Below are 19,418 nucleotides of genomic sequence, written 5' to 3' on the forward strand. Positions count from 1 at the left end.
GAGGGAACAATAATTTGAAGACAGTAAGTGAAATTCTGCAGGCTATTATAAAATAAGGCAGTCCTTTCTGTGTCCATCAAGTAAACTATTCTAGTGCCTAAATTCTGCCTGAGAGCCGAACAGCAGCATGTATGACCTACTGTAAAACCAGTTCAGTCCAAACATACTAGAAAGCATCCGATTGCTTTGGTCTTGTGGTTTGCTTTGTAACCACAAATCCTTCAGAAAAACACAGCCTCATATTACACAATAGGATATATTCATGTCTGAGCTAGGGCTCCCTTCAGTTTCGATCCCAGCCACTGCAATTCCCTGCTGGCTGTGAGGGCATAAATGGAACACGCAAAACCAGGCAAGCAAACATACAAATGATGAATGTCTAGATAGAAACAATGTCCTTCTCAGTGATTTTTTTGTGGTGCAGCTGGCACTGTTCTGCAAATTGTCCACTCAAACAACATGTCATCCCAAGGTCAGATTAGAACTTAACCAGAAAGTTATGTGTCCAAAGCTGTGTTTTTTTGACTGCCCTAAATAAAGCTTCTGTCTGTCGAGTTTGTTACCATCCATAGCAATGTTAAATAGAGGGTGTGGTAGGCCTGTTTAATCTGTAAGATAAATGGATTCTCTCTGAAAAACAGTGTAAAACCAAGTGCACTAGTGTCTTTAGAGCCAATTCAGGAAAAGTAGATGTAAAAGTAGTCATTTAGGCAGGGAAAGAGGATCACTGACACATAAAGGCTGATCTGGCAGGGCTTAGGAGACAAATAACTTCACAAAATCTTAGCCTCCACAACCACCAACTCCAGTTCAGAGAGGAGCCTCAAGCAGTGTGTTGCAAGTGTGCTGTGTTAGTACAGTTAATAGCACAATTTATGCAAAAAGAAATGGTTTTAAATGTTAATTAGCTATTCTCACTGCCATAAATACATATACATTTAGTGATGCTATTCAGTCAGATGAATGAGGACTTGGAGCATCTGCGATGTTTAGTGGGGTTTGGTTTTTTTTAATCTCTGGGGCAAAAAATATAAAGTCAGCATTTGAAATTATTCTTATATTCTGGCAACTTCATAAAAGGAAGTTCGAGGCAGTTAAGTTAATCTTTGCAAGACTAAAAGCTTAAAAGAAGGCTGAAAAGACCATTGAAGGTCAGAATTTGCATATTGATCAAAGTGTAAGTTTATACTCTTGCAAACATGTAATTAACTTTGCCGTTATTGAGTTTTGGTTCACAACCAATTTTACTAATCATAGTTTCGCCAGTAATTTCGCCGGGGCGAATCATGAGTGACAGAGATCCACAAGAAGGTAAAGTGCACACTTTAAAGTGGGGCTCTTAAAAATAGATATAGATCACCTGAAACATTTATTATTGTGAAGAAAATATCCTTCACAGAAACACGAGTCTTGGCAGTAAAACAATGCCATCTTTTGGGAATTATTGATGAGACTTTGAAACGAAGCCTTGTGTAAAAGTTTACGTTTCAAAGTGCCAAACCACTAGACCTTTCTCTCTGCAGTTTCATTTTGTAAGTGAATAATCATAAATTCAGTGATAAAACAGCTGAAGGTGAGTGGGTTTAACCCTTTGTTTTCTCACCAGTGCATGGCTGGAAGCTGGTAAAAAAAAAAAGTCACCTGGGAGGTTCAACCTCGCATGTATTGAAGGGGTGATTCCTGTCCAAGCAGCAAGAGCACATTGCTGCATTTAAGAATTACTCTAGAGTGAGCAATTGATGAGCAGCTGGTGAAACAACCTGGAATCTGTTCTGGTTTATGCATCTGCAGCAGAAATGGTCATTAATGTTCCAGCTGGATGAGCAGATGCAAGATTTGATTCCTAAAACGTGAAGAGAGTACACAGGAACCAGCCATATCATCTCAATGGGCTATTCTTTTGCCTCCTATCCCCGGAACTGCATTACAGCCAGGGATATTAAAGTCATGGAGATGAAGGTCTCACATGCTTAAAATTAGTCATAACAGTTGGTAACAATGATCAATCACAAGTCACTGACCTCAGTGATCCTTTCACCTTAGGACAAAGAAAGAGCAGAGAGTAAGGTTTGCTTTTTCGTGTCTCTCTGAACTGGCAGCCCTCTCCATAACCAGGGTTTCTGGGTACCCTGTGAGCTGGGTACCCAGAAAAAGAACTAGGTTTTTCTGGGGACACTAATAAATCCCTTTTAGATAATAGGAGAGCCAAGTTTGGACTTTGCTGCAGACTCATGCAGGGGACTCACATGCAGCTGGGCTGACACTGTTAAGAAAGAAATCACACACAGCCTGCAGCCAAATGTTAAGATTACTATGATACTTTTTCTGCTTATTTTGCCAAGAGGAACTGGATACAAGGAAGAACTTCAGGAGTCTGGACGTGTGCTCTCATGTCTAAAAGATGTATAAAACCAAGCTAGGTTCAGACCTGAACTCTTGAAATTATGATACCTTCCAACCAAGCGTGTCCTTACTTGACAAAATAGTGAAAAACTGGAGATTATATAAAGCATTTCAGGAATGACTATGACCAATCTCAGCAGGCTGCTGTGCCTTCAACACACATTGCCCTCAGCCATCATCTCCATGTCAATGCAGGTATCAGCAGTGAAGGCTTCACTCCGAGAAGGAAATTCCTGGCTGCAGTTGTTATAGCAGGACCCAGAAGCACAATATCATACAACACTCTGGGGGAAAGAAAAAATAAAGAGACAGGATCATTGGCAGTATAAGCAGAGCAATGTTATGTCTAGTGGAAAAATGTAGCTGGTTGAAATGTGTTTTATTTCTGCGGAAGACAGGTACATTTAACACTGCAAGAGAGTGTGTCGCTGGATAAATGTCTCCTGAAAACAGAATGAAAACATAGAATCATTATGGCCTATCGTTAGGCAGAGCTACCCAGAAATGGCAGTATTGCTCAGCATTCATCTGGCCACACCCTCTCCAGATCCAGAGGGGTGGTGTGTTTAGCCAGACTTCACATCCAAGACATGAAGTGTTTGCTTGTGGCTGTGGTGGTGGCAGTGGGCTTCTTGGGTTTGCATCTGCTTTGAACAAATTGCTGGGTCCACAAGCAGCTGTCAAAAATTTCGGTTTCCTTTTACTACAGAGAACACATGGTCTCAGGTTGCATCAACTACCATGTTCATCAACCAGCATGTCGGAAATCAACGCATTTCACAGAATCAACCAGCTTGGAAAAAAACTCAGAGATCATCAAGTCCAACCTGTGACCTAATACTTAACACCTCATGATAACTAAACCATGGCTCCAAGTGCCACATCCAATCGTTTTTTGAACACCTCTAGAGATGGTGACTTCATCACCTCCCTGGGCAGCCCACTCCACTGACAAATTACTCCTTCTCCTCCCCTCAAGCCTAAACTTCCCCTGGCGCGGCTTGAGACTCTGTCCTCTTGTAACCTTTTTTTAAACCTCCACATAGCTAAACACATGAAGCAAGGCAGCAAACAAAAAAAGGAATATATGGTAGAGCAGACAGTCAAGGATGCCTCTTTTCTCCATGTTTGAGCTCCATCTCATCATCTTGAGTACTGTGTCCAGTTCTGGGCCCCTCAGTTTAAGAAGGACATCGAGACACTTGAACGTGTCCAGAGAAGGGCAACAAGGCTGGGGAGAGGCCTTGAGCACAAGCCCTATGAGGAGAGGCTGAGGGAGCTGGGATTGTTTAGCCTGGAGAAGAGAAGGATCAGAGGCGACCTCATTGCCCTCTACAACTACCTGAAGGGTGGTTGTAGACAGGAGGGGGTTGGTCTCTTCTCCCAGGCAACCAGCACCAGAACAAGGGGACACAGTCTCAAGTTGTGTCAGGGGAGGTTTAGACTCGAGGTGAGGAAAAAGTTCTTCACTGAGCGAGTCATTCGTCATTGGAATGTGCTGCCCAGGGAGGTGGTGGAGTCGCCGTCCCTGGAGGTGTTCAAGGGGAGATTGGACGTGGCGCTTGGTGCTATGATCTAGTTGTGAGGTCTGTTGGAACAGGTTGGACTTGATGATCCTTGGGGTCTCTTCCAACCTTAGTTACTGTGATACTGTGATACTGTGAAGTGCCACATCCAATCGTTTTTTGAACACCTCTAGAGATGGTGACTTCATCACCTCCCTGGGCAGCCCACTCCACTGACCAATTTACTCCTTCTCCTCACCTCAAGCCTAAACTTCCCCTGGCGCAGCTTGAGACTGTCCTCTTGTAACCTTTTTTTAAACCTCCACATAGCTAAACACATGAAGCAAGGCAGCAAACAAAAAAAAGGAATATATGGTAGAGCAGACAGTCAAGGATGCCTCTTTTCTCCATGTTTGAGCTCCATCTCATCATCTTTAGGAAGTTACTTAGTGTGATAGCTGTGAAAATTAACTGACTGCCCCAGCTATTACTCTGAACAAACTGCTGGCAAAATCAAGGTTGCTGCTGCAGCATTATTTACTCTCCCAAAGTCATCAACCAGCCTAGAGCTATATCTAGCAGTTTTCTTAATTATGTAGTAGCTGTAAACATTTCATTAGTTATAACTATAAGGTGACTACAATTATTTAGCAGCTATTGTATGTTCCATAACTCATCCTGTAACTTTAGAGTACCAAGAAACTGAAAATCAGAGCACAGTGCAAGATGACCTTTTGTATGCAAGGTAAATCATTTCTATACTCCTTAGAATTTGGCCCTCTGAGTGTGAGGGAGTCCAAGCTGCCCAAAAGAGAAAGCTGTATTAAAAAAGGAAGAGAAACTGTATTAAAAATCTATAATAAAATACATATATAGAGAGGAGGAGGAGGGAATTTCTGCAGTTGCTTGGAAATAGGTCGTTTAAAGATGCTACAACATAGATTTTCCTGCCTTCCAGCAGTTCCTAGCCACTACGTGGTGCCTGGCTCATGAAGTGAGAGCACTTTGTGGGTGAAGAACAGGACCCAGTCTAACAAGTTCAGATTAACCTCTCCAGAGGCAGGCAGAAGGCAGTGGAGATGGCTGGTGACGGGCTGGCAGCTGGGAAGGCCCAGAACCTAGTCCAGGTAAAAAAAAAAAGAAAAGAAAAAAGTTTATTTTTCTCAAGTGAGGCTTAGGTGTGGTAAATTATGGAATGACTGTTAAAATTCTCTCTTTCATGTTGTATCTCACAGTCACCTCAGTGGCTCACACTACAAGAGTGGGAACTGGCTTATACTGAGAACGCTGCAAAAGGGCTCAATGAGCATCCAGTGCTGTGGCACACTTTCTGGTGGCACAGTTCAGCTCCTGCAGTTGAACTTCTGGCTATTCATGAAAAGGAAAAGCTTTCCCTCTGCCACCCTAGAAGCTGTTTATATCCCTAAGGATGCTAGAATGGATCAGGCCCTTCACTTGCTGTGTGAAAGGTGGGTAACTGGTAAAAATGCCCTGGAAGGAACTTACCCTATGTTTTAAATCCAGTGCACACATCAGATTCACAGGGTTGTGCTGTCTTTTAAGTTTCCTTTTCTCTTTTTAGTAGAGTCAACAATAGAGGGCAGGAGCCAGAGGGGATGGTTTCACTTAAAAGTTCTGTGAAGCTGGAAGAGCTGGAGGTTTTGTCACTTCATTTGTACAAAATCTGAGATTACATTCTGCTTTTGGTAACAATCGGGGGACTTCAGAGGAGTCAGCAGGCATATCAGAGAGCTAAATCTGGTTCTTAATCATTAAAATATTATGTAAAGGAACATGAATAGAAACAAAGGCAAGAGAGTCTCCACTTCCATATCAATGTTCCAGATACTTTGCATTCATACAGAGCAGAGTTCATGAACTCTCTCTAACCATGTTAACAATCCTCTGGGTTTCTATAGGAGCAGCAGGGGTTGGAATGAGAAGTCTCCCCATATACATCAATAACATCAGTCTTGACACACTGATGGGATTTCCAGGGGGTTCTTTCCTAACTGCGCCTGCTAAATCCTCTGCACCACTCAGCAGTGGAAGCTCAGTATGCCTCGCAGGGAGGAAAAAATGTCTGAAGTTTGTAGCTGAAAACAAAATGTGCATCTGTGGCATGTGATTTCTTGTGCCAAAACAAGTTAGAGCACAGACATTTTAAATGCATTTTTCTCAGTGACTGATGTCAGTTGGGGTGCCTCAAATGGATGTTTTTGCACTTATTAAGCACAGCAATATTTTGCACCACACAGTTTCTGTTTCACAAGGTATATGTAAATAAAATCAAGCACACCTTCACTTGAAAATCATAGAAGTACAGTAGTCTCCACTATATATATGCACACACACACATAACTGTGTGACTGGTGATAGATAGCATCTTGTTAGTTCTGAGGAAGTAAAAGAAAAACATCAGAGTGACAAAACTGTGCCAGACCAAGGATCCACATAGCTCAGTTCACTGTTACTCAGTGTATGGCACATAATAATTAGAGAACATTATCAGAACTGGACAAGTAGGGTTTTATTCAGCAAACCCTTTCATTCCCCAGTAATCCATAGTATAAGGACATCCTATGCACCTACTTCTTGCTTTGTGGAATTGTTCTTGGTGGCCTTTTCACCATGATTTTTTGCTAATTGTTTTTTGAATACATTTATACTTTTTGAGTTTGGAGATTGCATTCAGGGTGGGGGTGGGGGGGGGGTTGGTTTTGGGGGTTTATTTGTGTTTGGTTGGTTGGTTTGGTTTTGTTGTTTGTTTGTGACATTTTCACAAAGCTGAAAGTGAAGCAAAACTTCACCACACCTTGATTAAGCACAAAATAAAACCCAGTGCAAGCAGTGCTATTGTAGACAATGTTTTTCTGTCTTCATCCCAGACACATAAAATTCCATATTGGTCCAGTTCATACAAGAAAAACATTAGTAAGCTGAAACAAGCAAAGCAGAGGACCATTGAGGTGGTCAGGGCTGAAACACTTGCCCCGTGAGAACTGGGCTTATTCAGCATGGGAATGAAGTGACTTTGGAAGGACACAAAAGCAGCCTCAGCCCCTCAGTACCTACACACAAGGAAGCTGTTCAGAATGTGAAGATGGGATCCTCACAGAGGTGCATGGCAGCAGAATAAGGAGCAATGAATTGAAACAAGAGGTTCAGAATGGATCTCAGAAAAATGCTTTTTCACAGTGGGCACAGTTAAGTACTGGAAGTCACCGTGCTGTCACCACCCTGGGAGGTTTCAAAGACCCATCTGGATAAAGCCTTGAGCCACCCAGTCTTCTCTTATAGCTGACCTTGCTGTGAGCAGGTTGGACTTGAGCCTGCTTGTAGTCCTTTTCAGCCCAAATTGCTTCTACATGTATCTATGTTAACAATGAGATTTTACACAACATGGATACTCCATCAGCTCCCTCTGCTAAGTGCAGGCTACCACTGGCACATACATGGCAGCATTGTGGAGAGCAGTGGGTTGAGCTGTGAGGGGAAATTCTTTTGTTGTGTCTTCCATCCCTTCAGGTAAAGTCCCGCAAAAGTAGGACTGCTGATTGCATCCACATATTCAAGGTCTCCTGGCCCTTTTTGGGTGCAAATTACATCAGCCTGACATGTGCAGTCAGGAGGTGACTGGCCCACCGGCACATGGTCCACCCTGCAACATTACCCTGAAGAAGCTGGCTTGCATGCATCAGAGCTAAGCTGGAGGAGGCTCTGAGGTGCTTAATGACAATGAATGGAGACTCAGCAATGATGCCAATGAAGACAGAGCTGCTAAGCAGGACAGGCTTCTGGAGTGGAACCTGAAGCACTCCAGCACGTGACCAGCTCTGCCCTTTCTTCCTGGGCTTTGTACAAGCTCTGGACCTTCAAATTTTAACCCTGCAAGAAGAACTCAATTCCTGAAGTTACAGGAACATGGTCCTGGATAGCCTTAAGAGTTATCAAAGTCTCTGTATGATCATGGATAATGCCAGTAGTATCTCAGTCACCTTCATTCTAATCTTCCTCATTTCTCCAAGCATGCCAGTGAGGAGGGAGAAATTCATCTCTGCAGTCTTCTTTTTGGTTTGCTGTACAACTCTGAGCTACTTGCCAGAATCTGATCAAACACTGGGATTTCCACTTTGCTTTGCCTTAAATGCCAATTTAAACAAAGACAAATAAACCTTAAGTAAAAAGTGAAATAAGTCATGGATTCATAGGTTCAGTCCTCAGGCTCTGGGTGACTACAGTGACTTGATTGCACCAACGGGAAATGTTGTCAAAACAAAAACAGGTGTTGTATGGTAATTGTGCTAAGTATCCTAACAAACAAGGTTCATCTGGCACAATTCACCCAAAGCCTTCTGGGAACTTGCAAAATTTATTTATAAGTGAGAGAAAAAAAACCACTGTCCTTAAGATAGGGAGTGTGGAAAAATAGAAGCCAGCTACATGGATCCTTCTCGTGATGGCAAGCAGGATTGTTTAAACAGAGGGTGATCTTCCTTGGCACTTCTGCAGAAAGAAATAGCCTCCATACAGACTGATTGGAAACAGATTCTTTTAACCTTAAACAACAGGGAAGGAGAGAGAGAGAGAGAACTGGAGGGGAAAGAAATTATAAACCTTACTTCATCCCATTGAGTTTGGGCACATTTTCCTTCCTGTGGCCTTGGAGTACCTCAGCAATGGGGTGTGTGAGAGAGCTGGTCAAGGGAAATGTCATGGAAAAAAATGTTTGCAAGCAAAATATGTAAAAGGCAAAAGGAAGAATAAAGAAATTCACCATCTTAGCAGCAACGCTCATGATGCGGATAGACACATTCCTGTTTGTGTGTTTTCTTGCTGTTAAAATCCGAAACGTACTCAGCAGCATATCATCATAAATCCTGACTGGATCAGACAAGTGTTTTTCATTGTTCAATCACCCACCAAAGAGAGTGCTGACAGCTTTTGTAACAGGTGGCACTTGCTCTATTATGTGCTACTAAAGAGTGAAATGGTACAGGCTGTCATCCTATTCCCAAGTATCATGCCTCAAATGTGAAAGGGCTTTCGGAGCCTGACTCAGCTTAAACTGGCAGTGTGATCTTCCAGCTTATATCAGAAACCTGACTACAAAAAAAAAACAACCCCTTTTGGACAAAGTTTAAATGGGTGAACTTTTATAGAAGACTTGTGGGTCTTTATGTCCAAAGTATAATTCTAGCTCTGCTGAAATCAGTTATAATATTCATGCCAACTGTGATAAAGCCACGTTTGACTGAACTTTGATAAAGCTAGGCATTTTTAAATGCTATAAATAATGCATTCAGGAAACATTGGTGCCTTTGCTTATCTGAAAGTGGGAACGCCACTCTCAGAAGTCTTGGCTGTTCTTCCAGCTTAGCTGTTTTGTGGACATGCTTTGCTGCCTCCTACACACCACACAGTGGTGTTGAAAATGGCAAAGAACAGGATCTATCTTTCCCTTCTGGAAGCTCTGCATGCCAGCCCTCCTGGTGAGCCCTGGATACCAGCTGGGATCTCAAAAAAAAAAAAACTCATCACTGCCAGGAAATTCAGTCAGCAGTGCTCAGGTTGTTGGATGCTCGGAAGTGGGTTGCTGAAGCACAGCTAGAATAGTGTTGGATCTGTTCCTAGGTGTGGGTTTAGATTTGCTCTCCCAGGGTAATGAACCCTTACCCTATCATGCAAGAAATGCTGACGTCGCCAACAATGTGTGTGGGTAAAACACCATCTGAATTAGAGTCATTAAACCCAGACATATCTCTTTAGGGTCAAAGAGGCAAGGAATTGCAATTCACACTTACAGATGAGTGAGCACATAAATTATAGCTATTTAACTAATTCCTTACCTCACAAAGATAAATTGGACAAGACTTTCCCAGAAACCAGGGACATTTTGGACATGCTTGTATATAAGAACACTTTCCCAGTCCTCATGCAAATTTCTACCACAAGCTCATTTCTCATTATCTGAACTTTCCAAACTATTTCAAACTGTTTAATGGACCCAGCATATCCAGTGCCTCTTTCTATAGCAAGGCTAGTACAATTCCCTGTGGTTCCTTCAGAGGTGCAGAAAGCTCTCAATAACACAGGCAACAGCCCTGTGGACTGGCATAGGAACAGTCAAGAAGCACATGAACAAGCTCTGCTCCAGCCTCTAGCAAGTGAAACTGTTCCTCATTCAGTCCATCCCTAGAGCAAACTATGAGACATTAAACCATCTCTCTCTGGCTGTATTTCCCTAAAACATTTGTATTTTTCCAAACATGGTGAATTTCTATAAATGTAGTACCTGCCTCACTTGACTGGGGTCAGGAGCTTGTATTTTATTTTCACAGGAATAGAGCATGAGAAGTTATTTACTCTAGAAGGTGATGCGCAGTAACGGGTATGAACCAGCACTACTTAGCCCCAGGAAGAAAGCATGAAGTCATAAGTTCTGCATTTAAAAGAAGAAAAAAAAACCTACAGGATTCAAAGACTTCATTTGTGAACAGAGGGTGCCTGCCAGAAACAGTTCTGTTGCCTGAGGTTTTCTTTCCTCTGGCTCACAAACACCAGAAGTGTCTTGGAGAGTGGATGGAGCTGCAATGTTTTACTAAACTAGCCTGGAGTTTTATTACTGTGAAGGGATGCAAATGCCTGCAGTTCTGGTCATGTGAGCAACTGCATTCAGCTCTCCTGGATTTTAGTGAGGTGGTGAAGAGCATTAGTTATGTAATTCTTGTGGCTGTTCTTTTGGCAGATCACAGAGTTTAGCAAGGTTCGCATTGTGGTCACATGCAGATTTTAGTTTTTTTTTTTTCCTATCCAGGAAGAAAAACAAGGCAAAAAAAGTAATCATAATCCAATGCATCAAAGGAGAACAGAAAGACACTTGGAAATGAAAATATTCTCTTGCAAGTGTGAAACTCATGGAGGAAGGCTAGCCAGGAAGATGTCAGAGTTTCATATCCAGAGACTTCATGGAAGGTCTCAGGCTCACAGAAAGTGTTGGCTGTCCTATTTCATACCCAGTCAGAAAGATATGAAGCGAGTTTTTGAAACCTTTTTCTTTTAGAGAGTAAATCATGTCAGTGATCCTTCTCAGAAAGAACAAGTGCCTACGGTCCAGGGGCTTCTCTATTACAGCATATAGTTTGCTCCTGGTCTCTGTCTAGCTCTGACTGGAGCTCAGCCTCTGTGAAAGAGCTGCCTGTGCATTGCTGTTGCTCTTGGAACTCTGTCAGCCCAGGAGCTGACAGTGTGGAGAAACATCTTGCAGCCAGTGGTAAGCATCTTGGCTTAGTCTCATGTGAACCACTTTTTCTCCCAGGAAGCAGACTGATTTCCTCAGTATCACTGTTCAGATTTCTGGACATAAATACCAGGCAGCTTTCTGACCACAGACTAGTAGGTTCTCCCATATCCTGAACTTATATTCAGTGCCCTTTCAAGCAGCAGGAGGAGAGCAATTCCATATGTGAATCCTATTCTGAACATCAGTTTCTGTTATGACCACAGTCAAGTTACACAGCTTTTCCACCCCAGCTTTCTTCCTCCCTCAAAACCCACCCCAATCGCAGAATCTGGTGTAGTGCTCCTTTTCTGCTCTCAGAGGAGGACTTGGTGTTCAAAAGGAAGTACACTGTGAAATCAATCAGCACAAGCACTCATCCACTGCATACAACTCATTCTCTGGTCAGTTATCTGTTTTCACTGTTTTAGGGTGAAGATAGGTCCAAGCACCCACTTGCTGAAGTCATTAACTCATTGGCTTTATCTTTCCCCTTGTCCCAATAGCAGCCTGAACAACTCTCACAGCATATGACACTATAGCAGAGGTGCCAGGGACTCCTACTCTGTGGCTAGGCTCCTAGAAGGACCTGGGCAGACTTGCAAGATCAGGCAGGGGTATTATTTGTTGAATGCTCCTTAAACTGTATTTTCAGCTTCTGCTCAGGAACTAGAGTTATCACAGCTGGGGAGCAGCGCTAGGCACAACAGGTCAGGAGCGTTGTGCAGTCCCTCTCCATAAATGCAAAGGCCAGCTTTCCTGAGAAGATATTTAAATAACATTTTCCCCCTGTGCCAGATTGTGAGCTGTATGTCATTCTGTCAAGGCTAGCAATCAGCCTGATTGTTGCAGACTTGACAAACAGGCTTATTTTTAGAACTACTAGATATTACACATTGCACTGGATCTCTCTTTCATGTTAAAGACTTTAATCTTCTGCTGGAGTTTCTTATTGGACATCTGCCCAGAATATAAAGACCGATCTTTCTTCTCCCCCCACCCCCCTTTGATAAGGTGTCAGAGCCTCACTGAAAGGTGTAGATGGCAGTCAAAGGATCTCAGCTGAAGTCATGCCTCTCCCACCTCTCATCCAAATTATATGTAAGGATTATTGGCAGTATGTTGAAATAACTTTACCTTGGGATAATAGCCTTTTGCTTATCTTCCATCTATCTGTCACACTGTCTAACTTCTGTATTAACAGAGTCTACCTTTGGGCAGCTCACACAGTACAGTAGCTGTCATTCTGTCCTCACTCCTGGGTATTTAATGTAAACTGAGCCAAAGTATGTTAAAGGTGTACCAGGAAAGACAGTCATTTTTCCATCTCTCTCCCCAGCAAAGAGAGAGGTAGCCAAAAGAGCGGCCCTGCAGCACTCCAGATGTGAAGTAGCATAGTACATATCATTACAGAAGAAACATTTTCTGCCTCAGGGGTCTATTAGTAATTTTGACAGCAGAGGCACTCTAATCCCACACAGAAGAGAACAAGGCTAAAATAAGCTGAGTTCCCAAAATTAAGCCCCAATTGAGTTACCCTGGCCCTGCTGTCAGACCAGAGATGGCTGCAGACTGTATTCTGGAGTGAAGGGCTCAATGTTGCCTGATTGTGATGGCTGGGAATAAAGTGAGAGTTCAAAAAGACAGGGAACTTAAAATGTAAGACTAGGTGGCAAATGTCCTATAAGGACAATGTACTCAGAAGTTGAGGCCACAGCAGGCATGTGCACATCCCCTTAACCAGCACGCTTCCCTCTCACTGCAGAAGGTACTATCCAAAAACAGGAGAAGGCAGAAAGAAGCTTACCTAAGAACAAAACCTGACTGGAACACTAAGATGAGCCATTTCTGAGAAGCAGAGATCCACATGGCTTAGCATCCTCCTCCTGTTCACTTCTGCTTTGCAAGCCTGTGCCACAAGCTCGATCTTTGCCTTGCCTGAAAGTTAAAAGAATAAAAAAGGTACCCAAACAGAAAAAAAGTGGTTCACATAAGAACAAGCCAAGATGCTTGCCACATAGCTTCCATAAATTACTTTTTTCTTTCCCTTATTATTTCTGATCTCATTTTTTCCTAAACACCATTCAGTCATTGTTCTATTTTTTGATTCATGCCCTTGTTCAACAGGGGTGATGGTCTTGAGTTTTGATCCCATTTAACTGATTTTAATTTCAAAAGTCAAGAGGCACAAGAAGCCTGTGGCATCTGAGTGAAAATACAAACCTTCCATGTTCAAAAGAGTCTAAAACTCATGGCAAATACTGTCCAAACATGGCATACTTTTCCATGGGTTAGAATATGCCCAGTGCTTCAAAGAAGAAATACATGGAAATCTCCTTAAAGGCGAGTCATTATTCCTTTACAAGGTATATAAGCTTTAGAACTGCAAAGCTAAAGCCTCATAAGCCTTTGTGCATTTAATCACATTTAAACCTCACCACAAGTATATTTGTCGCTCCTAGCTGACGACACAAGCTGCTAAAGACATGTTCAGTGGCTGAACTCCACACAGAACAGCTATCAGTGTCATTGCCTCATGAGCAAGTGTGAGAAAAGGTAGGAGAGCCACAAACAAGGAACTGGCCTAAGGCAGTTCAGCTTGATAGCAGAAAGAGGAGCAGCCCTGAAACAGATGTAGCCAACACCCTTTGTCTTTAGTCACTGTACAGTTCTCATGTCAGGAGAGTCTGGGCAATATGAGAATCTCAACTGCTGTCAACGTCCACTCCATGAGAAAACAGAAGATGTGGCAGACTTCCAAGCGCAGCTTGCCTTGAAGGTCCAGCAAGTTAGCGCTCTCCTGGAGAGACACTTGCTTTCCAGCTACTGATCTCAGAACCACTTTTTTTTTTAGTGACAGATGGGGATTAGTGTAGCTAGCCAATACGCTTAATCTCTGGAGAACAGGAAACATTTCATGCCACTCAACAGGAGGCTTTACGGATTCTAGGGGTCAAATTCACAATGATATCTGAAAACCTAAATCCTGTAGGGGTACTTGACTTCCCTCTGGCCTCGGTGGGAAATTAGCCATTGGAGAGTTAGGCCTTAAATACCCTTGGGAAACTAAGCCTAGACAGCTGACATTCAAACAGTTTCTTCAGGAGCTACTTCTTGAAACGTTACGAAGTTTCAAGGATCTCTTCTTCAGCTATAAAGCTGGAGGGGCAGAACAGATTAGAACAGTATTTAGTGAGTCAGTATTCCTGTAAGTAGGAAGACAGCTACCTGCTGTAGAAAAAGCACTGGCAAGATTGCCTTTTTAAGCATAACATTAGCCTTTTCCTATTAACTGCATATCTGGGAAACTGTGAATGATACACTGGTAGTCACAGATCCTGAGAGGCTTAACATGCCATTCATTCTGTTTACCTAGGATGGTATTGGAGAATTTTATATCTGACTTGTCAGTAATCCCACAGCTGGCATTTTTCCACAGAGTACAGTGCCTCTCTGCTATACCACAGGCATCACTTTAAAACATTTGCTATGTCATCTCACCTGCACAAAAGAAAAGACAAGCCCCTGGATTTAACTTTGAAATGTGGATGTCCAATATGTGTAAAGACATGGTGCTTCTTTCGTTAATTCCTTCCCATAAGCATTTCAACAGCCACAGTTTCAATTACAATTCATGAGTGAAACAACTTAGAATAAGGTTTCACTGGTACCTGCAAGGACACTGTCCCTTTAAGTCCTTGAAGCCAGCCTCAATTAACATTCCACTTTTATTGCATCTACCTGGTCTGAAGAGACTCGGTAGCCACTGGGTGTAGCATAAATTGTTGGCCTTCAGCAAAATGAACAGCTGAAATGCATGCAGTACCTGACCATGCTTGTTAGGCTATTTGCTCTTTTAATCACCCACTGTACTCATGAATGCTTGCCATTCAATTACCTTCAAACTTTCCTCGTGTCACTAGACAAAAAAACGTGACAAGGCAGGTACTACTGTGTAAAGGTCATCTGATATCTAGAAGTGTCTCATTATTCCCTTCAGTGATTACCTACAATTACTGGTTTAACCAAAGTATTCAAAGCCATAACAAAGTGCTTCAAATATTCATCATCCTAAGATACCTTATAAGCTGAAGAAGTGGTCATGGAGGAACAAGTGGGTCCTAGCTGGCTATCCCCAGAGCAGCAGCAGCAACCCCAGAGAGAGCCACCAAAAATATTTTGACTCCCAGTTTGCACCTAAGACTCACTAGCCTAAGGGTAGATAGGCAGCCTACATCTTGCCTGTGCTGATTGCAAGTGATATCAGACCTTTTAGGAAGGATCCATGTGCAAGACTGACCTTGAGACATCTTTCTTGCACTAAATCACTCCAGGCAGAGCTGATGGGATGATTGGAGTGCAGAGATTAATCTGAAGCGCTCAAAACCTCTCCCACAGAAGGTGCCACAGAAGCCATTGGAAGGCTGCAGCTGTGTATGCAGGTCATGTTAGCCCCAAGGAAGTAATGTTACCAGTCTCTGGTAACACCAGCATGCCTGCCCCTGAAGTTACTGTAGTTTCTGTATCTCAGTTAAGAATATAGTATTAGATTCAAGATTAGGTTTATTAAGACAGTGCAGTTCTACCCTAACAAACCCCCTTCAATCAATTTAAGACTGGGACAGATTTTTGGTTCCTGACATCAGCAAGCTGTAAGAGTTAGAATCAATAAAAGATTACACAATCCCACATTCCTTGAGTTTGAGTAAATTAGGTAACTCCTTCAATTAAAATTCTGGGGTTTCCCTTCAGGCCACACCATTTATGGTGAGCAACAGGCAATGGAGAGTTCCCTCCAAGAAGGGAGAGTCCTTGAGGAAAGCAGAGGTGAAGAAGGTAGGGCTGGCATTTGTGCAGTAGGAACACTGCTTGTCAAGGAGAAGGCAGGAGAGATGCAGGGTTTAACATTTCTCAGTAAGTGTTAACTGCATCCAGCATCAAACTAAGGCTTCTTCTCTCCTTCTCACCCTGCCCAACCTAAGTCAAACTCCGTTGGAGGTGAGAATTTATCCTGATCTTAAAGTTCAAAGGCATGATCCACATTTCACAGCCATGCTGCAGGAAGCAGAAATAATACCTGCATGAAGCAATAAACAACAGCAGCCAGCCTTTTGCTGGGGGAAAGGCAGTTTTAAAGGCACACTGACAATCAAATACTTCCCACTGCAGCTCACAGTGGTCCCAGTATTCACTCTGCCTTTCACATTGTGTTCAACATGACACTCTAATAACCACAGCTGGCACTGCTGCTGGCAAAGTCAGCAATTACCTCAAGCAGATGACTGGTAGAAATGGCAAAATAGCTTTTGTGTTACCTACCAGCAGAGCCCTGGATAGTCAAGCAAGGGAATGTGGCAGATGTCTCATCCCAACGGCACGGGAGCAGCAAGCCTGGCTCTCCAGGACTCACTTCTGTTCCAGCCCTTCCTTTGTCCTTCCCCATCCAACAGCAGGACAAGACTAGTCCTCCATCCTTGGGAATTCAGTCCTGCCCACACCCCCCGAGAATCTCTGAGCTGGCCCTGCAGACAGCATGGCTCATTGCAAGGGAATGAGTTGCCAGTTTTGTTTCTTGTGGTACAATGAAACTTATTTAAATAAAATCCTGATTAAGACCAAAAGCCACGGACTTGATTCACAGCAGGGAAAGCTGAAAACTGCTTGCTGCATGCCGTTAAATTGCCGATTTCTACCATTTTATTTTGAAAGCAGAGTGCCGCTGCTTTGATCTGGGAGCAGGCACATCATTTGTGAAACGTGCATGCAAGGTCACTCTGGCCATCTGATGTTATTGAGCCCCAAAAGTAAGAATCAGAGAGGATTATTTCCTCTCCAGTTCGGTAGTGTCTTTTGATATGTGGAAATCAATGACCCCGAGACAGGAGAAGATCTGTCAAGGGGTGCGAATGGTAAAGAAAGATGGCCTGCTTCACTGTGAGGATCATGCAGCTTTCACCATTGTCCTACACCAGGGATACATCAGTGAGGAAAAAACAAACTTCATAGCTCTGGCCTCTGTTCCTTGCGTTCAAGTCATAACTGCTACAGGGCACAGGTAGTATTTGCAGATCATTGCTTTCTGTCTCAATTACAGAGGACCTGTTACACATACTAGGAACAGCTGGCAGAAGTTCAATTAGAGACACATTAAGATAGCCTATAACAATGCAGCAAACATTTAATTTAGTGCTAACTGAATAAATTGGCTCTTTTTGGCCCCATTTCATTCTAAATCTTATTCAGCTACTCTCATACCAACTTTTTCATTGCCAGGCTGTAACTATTCTGTTAGCCCATGCAACTCTGTTGTAGCTGATCATTTCCTGTTGGGATAAGCATGAGAGCAAATCCTAAGCAAATACTCAAATGCACTTCATATAGATATCATCTCTAGAGACAGGAACACAAGAACTTCCACAAGAGTGGCTATAAACAGAGTCTGATTGTGATAAAGAAAATATTGGAATTCATAGTTGCTCATCCTTTGAGGTCTGTTGAATAAATCTGTGAATAAATGGTTTCTCTCACACCAGCTAGTCCAGGTACGAGTTTAGGGCACTGTATCAGCTTACACCATCTGAGAATCTGATCCTTTTATGTCCTGTCTGTATTCAGCTATGACAGAAAGTCACAGAAAGCATGTCCAGTATGTAACTACTTTGTTCTGCACATCACTGGAATGTATCATATATATTAACCAGTATAAATGTTGTTTGTTCTTAGCACCCAGACAGAGAACTAATGGCATTGATTTTTAGGAATCTACATTTTAGATGAGGGTGCACTGCACAACACAGATGAGTTTGCATCATCGTGAGAAAGAACATTCAGCCATTTTAGAGCATCCCTTTGAAATTCATCTCTGGCCTTCTATAATGCCAACAGCTTATAGATAAAAGTTTTCAATGAAACCATCTTCCTTCAGCCCAGTTTTTAGGGATCTAGCTAGGTTAATGACATTCCCTTCCTCTGCAGAGCTACGAGGGAGCAGTGATAGTCCACTGTCACTATTCTGCTGCAATCCCACTTTAGGCTGTGATGGAGAACAGTCAGCCCTGGCAGCTGCTGCCAGGATAAGCTTTCATGTTTCAATCACATTAGATCTTTCAGCAGCTATACCCAAGGCTGCCTGAACATGCTGGAGAAATCTAAGGCAGGTAAATTAAGAAGCTCAGTGCTGAAAGTGTTCCTGCTTATCAGGTGGTGGTTTTTTGAACGGGATTTTGAAAAGTATCTGTGAGTCCATCCTCTGGTGCATGGCATTGTTTCCTTGTTAACTGCCCAATCCCACATCCTTACCCCTCTGCCCCAGCCTTTATCTCCAAGCAATCTTACATAGCTGTCAGTGCCATTTATTCCACACCACAAGTGCTCAGGTGGCATGCAACCATATATCCATCACCCTCTCTTCCTCATTCAAAATGTCTCTACATTTGTATAAGATAAACAGACAGATGGAGGGATGAGAACAAGAAGTTGACCTATGAAAGCAGAGAGGGTGAGGTAAAGAAGACAGATTAACTTGCTAATGCATTGATCTATTAGCCCAGAGGCCAATACAGCGTTGAAAAGCCTCCAGATCCTTCTAGACACCTGGGCATAGGTCACTACTTAGCGAGAAAAGTTGTTTTCAGATGACTGCACTGTGTCTTCTTCTCTTCACCATAAACACCAGTATAGTAGCAGCAGTGGTTATGAGTAGATTATTTCAATATAGAATAGAATAATATCACTTATTTAGTTTCTGTGGCCAGGTGTTTGGCCATGATGAACCTTGTGTTTTCTGTACCCAGCTTTCTATATGGTCACACGAGCTCCCTGGACAGGTGGAATCACAGAATCAGCCATGCTGGAAGAGACCTCCAAGAACATCAAGTCAAACTGATCACCCAACCCTATCTAATCAACTATACCATGGCACTAAGTGCCTCATCCAGTCTTTTCTTAAAGACCTCCAGGGACATCAAGCCCATCACCTCTTTGGGCAGCCCATTCCAAAGGGCAGTCTCTTTCTCTAAAGAGTTTCTTCCTAAGATCAAGCATAAACTTCCCCCCATGCAGCTTGAGACTGTGTCCTCTGATTCTGCTGCTGGTTAGCTTCCAAAGCAGGCCACAACCAAATTCATTCAACTCAGCATGGGGAAGGCTTACTGAATTCTTTGTTATAGTAGTCCTTCAGTGAGACCCTGAAGCATTAAGTGATACCCAGCTACGGACTCTGCTTATATGTC

This window comes from Dryobates pubescens, chromosome 4, assembly GCF_014839835.1.
Source record: "Dryobates pubescens isolate bDryPub1 chromosome 4, bDryPub1.pri, whole genome shotgun sequence".
NCBI classification, from domain to species: Eukaryota; Metazoa; Chordata; class Aves; order Piciformes; family Picidae; genus Dryobates; species Dryobates pubescens.